The following is a 7,105-nucleotide window of genomic DNA, read 5'->3' on the forward strand; positions in this document are numbered from 1 at the left end:
TCTTCAGGCACTTCAAATATTAATCTCCAGTAACTCCATATTTCTGGTAGATCTCAGCTTTTATGACGTTCAACAGTGCTTGTCGAATAAGTGACTGTTTCATGCCTCTAGCTTTTTATTTGCTTCTGTAAGAGCAGCCTTCTTTCTTCACCTGACAAGTGTCTGCTTATCCTGCACGACATGGCTTGTTTATTTTTCCCCAGTGGAGGCTTCACTGAACCTCCAGCTGGATTTAGTCTTCTTTCCATGTGCTCTAGTTGCATTATCTCTCTTTTAGCATTTACCACAGTTTGGAATTATCTGTTTACATGTCTGTCTCTGATACTGGACGGTTAGATCCTTGAGGCCAGGGACCCTGTCTTACTCATTTCTGGGCCTCAACAGAGGTCCCAATCCTGGGCATTGTAAAGGCTCATCTGCACTGAACCTAGCTATGACCAACATTAGTAATTGCTACCCAAATCCTTCTCCACTTCTCTTCCCTAACAGTACCCTAAAAGTAAGAGTATTTCCAGGAGTGGGGCTCTAATCTGCTCAAGCCACCAGCATGTTCCACCTCTCCCACTCAGAGTGATCGATCTAAGCCAGTCCAATCAGAGTGAATTGAAATTCTAGGGCAAAGACTAAGGCTTTCTCTTTGCTTAGATGTGGATGAGAGCCAAGGAGCCTCTGGAACATCGGCCGTCATCTTGCAACCATGAGGAGAGCCAGCCTTAGGGTGGGATCAGTGCTGCGGAAGACAAAATGGAAAGACATGTTTGAAAAGGGTTCAGGGAGTGGGAGGATCGATGACATTGTTGAACCTCTGGATCCAACCAGCACTGAAGTCTGCATTCTCAGTTGGGTTCTCTGTCATGTGCCGTATAACGAGGTTGGTGTGATACACTAGGAAAAGATTAGTATCTCTAGAGTTAAGCACACAATCAGGAAACAGTAAAGGGCAGCGTCGAAGAAACTACATGACTCTCCAATCACTAGTCCAGCCCTTTATGGGTACTTCATTCTATTTTCTTCTTCATACTGCAGTTGTTTGTGTTCTTGTCCAGTTCTTTCCTCATAGTGCAAATTTCCCCAGGACAGGGCCTCAGCTGTTCTCATCTTTGACACCCCTGGAACCAGTACAGCTGGTCCCATGGGCTCAGGCTGAGTGGCTCAATACAGCTGAAGTGGCATCTGGGCTTATATGGATAAGACCTGCTGGTACGCTGGCAGTGGGAACCACCCCTGTGCTTTCTCCAACCATGTGCCCTACCCCTTCTATTCTACAGAATTCAGTGCAGCTCACACCCCAGATTAGGCTCGGGGGAGGACCACCTTCCCTCTTTTCTGCCCTCTCAGACTGATAACTCCCATCTGTGCTGAAGACATTTTTTGAAGTGGAAATCAGGCCACTCAAACTGAGAAACTGGAGTTTCCTAGTAGGGAAAACAGGGGGGAATGTGTGAAGGAGGGACAGTCCTGGTCCCCCAGAAGGGTTATACTCACTGCTCAATTGCTACCCCATCTGATTCAGGGCAGTTGGACTACTTCCAAGGGAAGAACTCAGAGAAGGGAGTGTACACTTCTGCCCCACATCCCAGGCCCAGACCCTTGTTCAGATTTGTCACATGGTAGGACTTACCCTGACAGTGGCAATCCCGGCTGTGGGGCGCCCTGGTTCTTAGGAAGGAGTCTCTGATGCTTTCTCTGGCTTTTCATACTGCAACCCCACCTACCCCACAAAATGAGGGCATCCCTGCCCAAGAGGTGAAAATCTACTGAGCAAGCCTCTGCGTCCCACAAAGGAGGTCTCCTCTCTAGATTTAGAAATTACTGAAAAACAATGAGGCTTCAATGGAAAAGTAGGGACTCTAGATGGTAATGTAAGACCCAGAGCCTGGTGGAGACACACACATGCACACGCACACACACACACACACTTGATTTCATGTAGAGAAAACAGGTACTGGAGTTTGAGGAGGGCGGAAATAAAGAGAAGAGAGTGATGAGGAGCAGGGTGAGCCTTTAGCACTCTGGAAGTGAGACTTGCAAGCCTCAGTCAAGGGCATCTCTACCCAGCTGCTTTGACCACTGTGGCTACCTCTCTCCATTCTTTTGAACTAAACATACTGGATTCCTTTGGGTAGTAGAGTCATTTTCACAATGTTGATTCTTCCAATCCAAGAACATGGTACATCTCTCCATCTGTTGGTATCATCTTTAATTTCTTTCATCAGTGTCTTATAGTTTTCTGCATACAGGTCTTTTGTCTCCCTAGGTAGGCTTATTCCTGGGTATTTTATTCTTTTTGTTGCAATGGTAAATGGGAGTGTTTCCTTAATTTCTCTTTCTGATTTTTCATCATTAGTGTATAGGAATGCAAGAGATTTCTGTGCATTAATTTTGTATCCTGCTACTTTACCAAATTCATTGATTAGCTCTAGTAGTTTTCTGGTAGCATCTTTAGGATTCTCTAGGTATAGTATCATATCATCTGCAAACAGTGACAGTTTTACTTCTTTTCTGATTTGGATTCCTTTTCTTTTTCTTCTCTGATTGCTGTGGCTAAAACTTCCAAAACTATGTTGAATAATAGTGGTGAGAGTGGGCACCCTTGTCTTGTTCCTGATCTTAGGGGAAATGGTTTCCGTTTTTCCATTGAGAATGATGCTGGCTGTGGGTTTGTCATATATGGCCTTTATTATGTTGAGGTAAGTTCCCTCTATGCCTACTTTCTGCAGGGTTTTTATTATAAATGGGTGTTGAATTTTGTCAAAAGCTTTTTCTGCATCTATTGAGATGATCAACTGACAAAGGATTAATCTCCAAAATATACAAGTAGCTCATGCAGCTCAATATCAAAAAAACAAACAACCCAATCCAAAAATGGGCAGAAGACCTAAAGAGACATTTCTCCAAAGAAGATATACAGATTGCCAACAAACACATGAAAGGATACTCAGCATCACTAATAATTAGAGAAATGCAAATCAAAACCACAATGAGGTATCACCTCACACCAGTCAGAATGGTCATCATCAAAAAATCTAGAAACAGTAAATGCTGGAGAGGATGTGGAGAAAAGGGAACCCTCTTGCACTGTTGGTGGGAATGTAAATTGATATAGCCACTATGGAGAACAGTATGGAGGTTCCTTAAAAAACTAAAAATAGAACTACTATATGACCCAGCAATCCCACTACTGGGCATATACCCTGAGAAAACCATAATTCAAAAAGAGCCATGTAGCAAAATGTTCACTGAAGCATTATTTACAATAGCCAGGACATGGAAGCAACTTAAGTGTCCATTGACAGATGAATGGATAAAGAAGATGTGGCACATATATACAATGGAATATTACTCAGCCATAAAAAGAAACAAATTTGAGTTATTTGTAGTGAGGTGGATGGACCTAGAGACTGTCATACAGAGTGAAGTAAGTCAGAAAGAGAAAAACAAATACCGTATGGTAACACATATATGTTGAATCTAAAAAAAAAAAAAAAAAAAGGTTCTGAAGAACCTAGGGGCAGGACAGGAATAAAGATGCAGATGTAGCGAATGGACTTGAGGACATGGGGAGGGGGAAGGGTAAGCTGGGAGGAAGTGAGAGAGTGGCGTGGACATATATACACTACCAAATGTAAAGTAGCTAGCTAGTGGGAAGCAGCCGCATAGCACAGGGAGATCAGCTCGGTGCTTTGTGACCACCTAGAGGGGTGGGATAGGGAGGGTGGGAGGGAGATGCAAGAGGGAGGGGATATGGGGATATATGTATATGTATAGCTGATTCACTTTGTTATACAGCAGAAACTAACACGCCATTGTAAAGCAAATATACTCCAATAAAGATGTTTAAAAAAATAAAATAAAAAATTAGCGTACTGGAGATTCCTGCTGTGCAGATAACCCTGCTCAGGTGAGTCATTTAGTCCTAGCTGGCATTTTCCTGCAAAGTAAGTTTTCATCTGAAAAAGCCCAGGGGCATGGTAGTGTCACAGGTAATAGTAATAGCAGCAAACACACTTACTATGTGCTCGGTGTCAGTCCATGTCTTTTTCATAAATTAACTCACTTAATCCTCACCACAGCATTTTTTTTTTTTTTTTTTTTTTTTTTTGTGGTACGCGGGCCTCTCACTGTTGTGGCCTCTCCCGTTGCAGAGCACAGGCTCCGGACACGCAGGCTCAGTGACCATGGCTCACGGGCCCAGCTGCTCCACGGCATGTGGGATCTTCCCGGACCGGGGCACGAACCCATGTCCCCTGCATCGGCAGGTGGACTCTCAACCACTGCGCCACCAGGGAAGCCCCTCACCACAACATTTTGACCTGCATTTTATTATCACTACTATTTTACAATGAAGAAATTTAGGCACAGAGAGGTTGAGTAACTTACCCAAGGACACAGAACTCATGAATCATACAGAATTTGAACTCAGGCAGTCTGACTCTATGGACTTGTCTATATTTGTAAAAGGGACATTACATCTCCTGTTCCCATACTAGTCAAATGAGGCTTATCTAGTCTTGTTCTAATAGTATTTCTCTTCATGAGTAACAGAACCCACTCTAGGTTCTTTAATCAAAATAGGATTTTAATAAAGAGGTTTAAAGAATCCTGGTAAGAGAACGAGGCTTCAAAGTTTGGGGCATGGAGCCAGAAACAATAGCTGGGGACCTCCCAGGACTGCCTCAAGGTGAGACATGCCACATCTGGTGCTGGTATCGCAGGTGTCGTCCACAGGGCACCACCACTGCCACTCTGTTCCTGGAAGGGCAGAGTCTCTTGGCCACTCTCCGCCACTCTTAGCAGCTGCTTCCTCATGATTTTCTCCTTACCTGAAGTCATGGGTAGGTATGTCTAACTGGCGGAGCCGAGGTCACATGCCAGTGCTGCCAGGGAAGTGGAAAATTGAGTTCTGATTTCTACTTTGGGGAGACGAAACTCATAACCTGGGTTTGAAAAAGATGCTGGGTATACGAATGTTCGTGCCAGCATCATTCGTGATAGCCCGATACTGGAAACAACCCAACTGCCCTTCGCTATCAGAACAGATATACAAACTGAGGTATATTCATACAGTGGAATAATATACAGCAGTGAAATGAATGAAGTATGGCTACAAGAAACAGCATGGATAATTCTCACAAAATTTCTCATTATGTTGAGAAAAAAGCCCAACACTAAAGAGTATGTAGTATATTATCCCATTATGTGTTAGTTAAAGAGCAGGCAAAACTAATGTATGGTGATAGAAATCAGAATAGTGGTGACCTTTGGGAAATTATTAACTGGGTGGGTATATGAGAGAGCCTTCTAGGGTGATGGCAGTTTTCTAAATTGTGATGTAGTTGCCAGTTACACAGTTTTTTCATGTTATAAAAATTTAAAGAGCTGTATGCTTTGATGTGTGCACTTTTCTATATGTGCATTATATTTCAACAAAAATGTTTACTTAAAAATACATGGTTGGGGGCTTCCCTGGTGGCGCAGTGGTTGAGAATCTGCCTGCCAATGCAGGGGACATGGGTTCGAGCCCTGGTCTGGAAAGATCTCACATGACCCGGAGCAACTAGGCCCGTGAGCCACAACTACTGAGCCTGCGCGTCTGGAGCCTGTGCTCCGCAACAAGAGAGGCCGCGACAGTGAGAGGCCTGTGCAATGCGATGAAGAGTGGCCCCCACTCACTGCAACTAGTGAAAGCCCTCGCACAGAAACGAAGACCCACACAGCCAAAAATTAAAAAAAAAAAAAAAATGTTGGGCAGCTACACACATGATAAATATCAGCAATTGTCCTGTTCCACCCTCTGTTAAGTGTTTGAGCAAATGAATCATTTTGTTTGCCTCCATCTCCTGTTCAGAAACTTCAGTAGTTCCTTGTAGACTGGAGAATAATATCTAAGTTCCTTAAACTGCCCTGCGAGGGTCTTTCTAGTCCAATCTGTGTCCAGCACACTGTACTCACCTGCCCTCACCCCTAGGGTTGGCCCTGCTCTCACCTGGAAAAGTCCACCATCTGGGAAAACTGGGAAATCTGATCTCTTCTGCAGGCCAACTAAGCCCCACCTCTGCCCTGAGGCCCCTACTCTAACCCTATACTCCCTTAGCCTCCTCTGAACTCCCATGGCAATTAGAATTGGTAAGATGTAGTTGACGACCAATATGTATTGCAGGCAACATCTCTTGAAATATTACTTTTTTGGGGGTCAATAACTCCCATTTTATAATTTATCTTACTAGTCAGATTGTGGGCTTTTTGAAGAGCGATCATAGCTGATAATAGACCTAATTTCCCTGCAAGGTATTGCACAGGGACCCGCCCAGGCAGACAGTGTTTGGTAACTTGTAGACACACGGATTCTGATGGAAAAAAAACCCTCTTGTTCAAGGTTCAATGTTCAAATCCCAAATCTGCCACTTGCTGGCTAAGTGAATAAGCCAAGGGAATTAACTGCTCAGGACCCCAGGACGTCCTTTAAAGGGTAGTTAATGATCATTTACATCGCTTAGCCTGGCATACTAAGTACATTATGCATATTAGCTATAGTTAACCTTTTCATTCTTGTTTTTAACTCTAGGGCACCTTTAAAAGTTCGCCTGAAGCCATAGGTCTCAGAACATAAAGAAGGTGAGGCACCTGACTTCGGCCATCGGAGAGGAGTTTTGCTAGGGAAAGGTTCAAATGAGAAGAAAGGTGGCTTGAAAGAGCCCATGTTCACATCTCTCTTGTGGGTTCCAGGCTGTATATTGAACAATAGTATAAATATGACCCTGCCTTTCACCTTTCAGAATTTATATAGGAACTCAATTGTCCAAATAGTCCTAGCCTGTAAAGGCTGCTTTATTGTTTATTTTTTCTGGCCGCATGTCACAGCATGTGGACAGACCAGGGATTGAAGCCGCGCCCCCTACATTGGAAGCATGGAGTCTTAACCACTGGACTGCCAGGGAAGTCCCCAGTTGTCCAAATAACAACAGAATTTATAGGGTGTGGTTTACCTTAGGTTTTACTTTTTTCCAGGCTTAGCTGTGGCCGATCCACAGCAGCATGAAACTTAAAAGCCTCTTTTAACAGAAGATAAATGTCACCACTGAAGCCATTTTTTTAAATGATCAAT

This window comes from Mesoplodon mirus (genome assembly GCF_964341445.2).
Source record: "Mesoplodon mirus genome assembly, chromosome: 5".
Lineage (NCBI taxonomy): Eukaryota > Metazoa > Chordata > Mammalia > Artiodactyla > Ziphiidae > Mesoplodon > Mesoplodon mirus.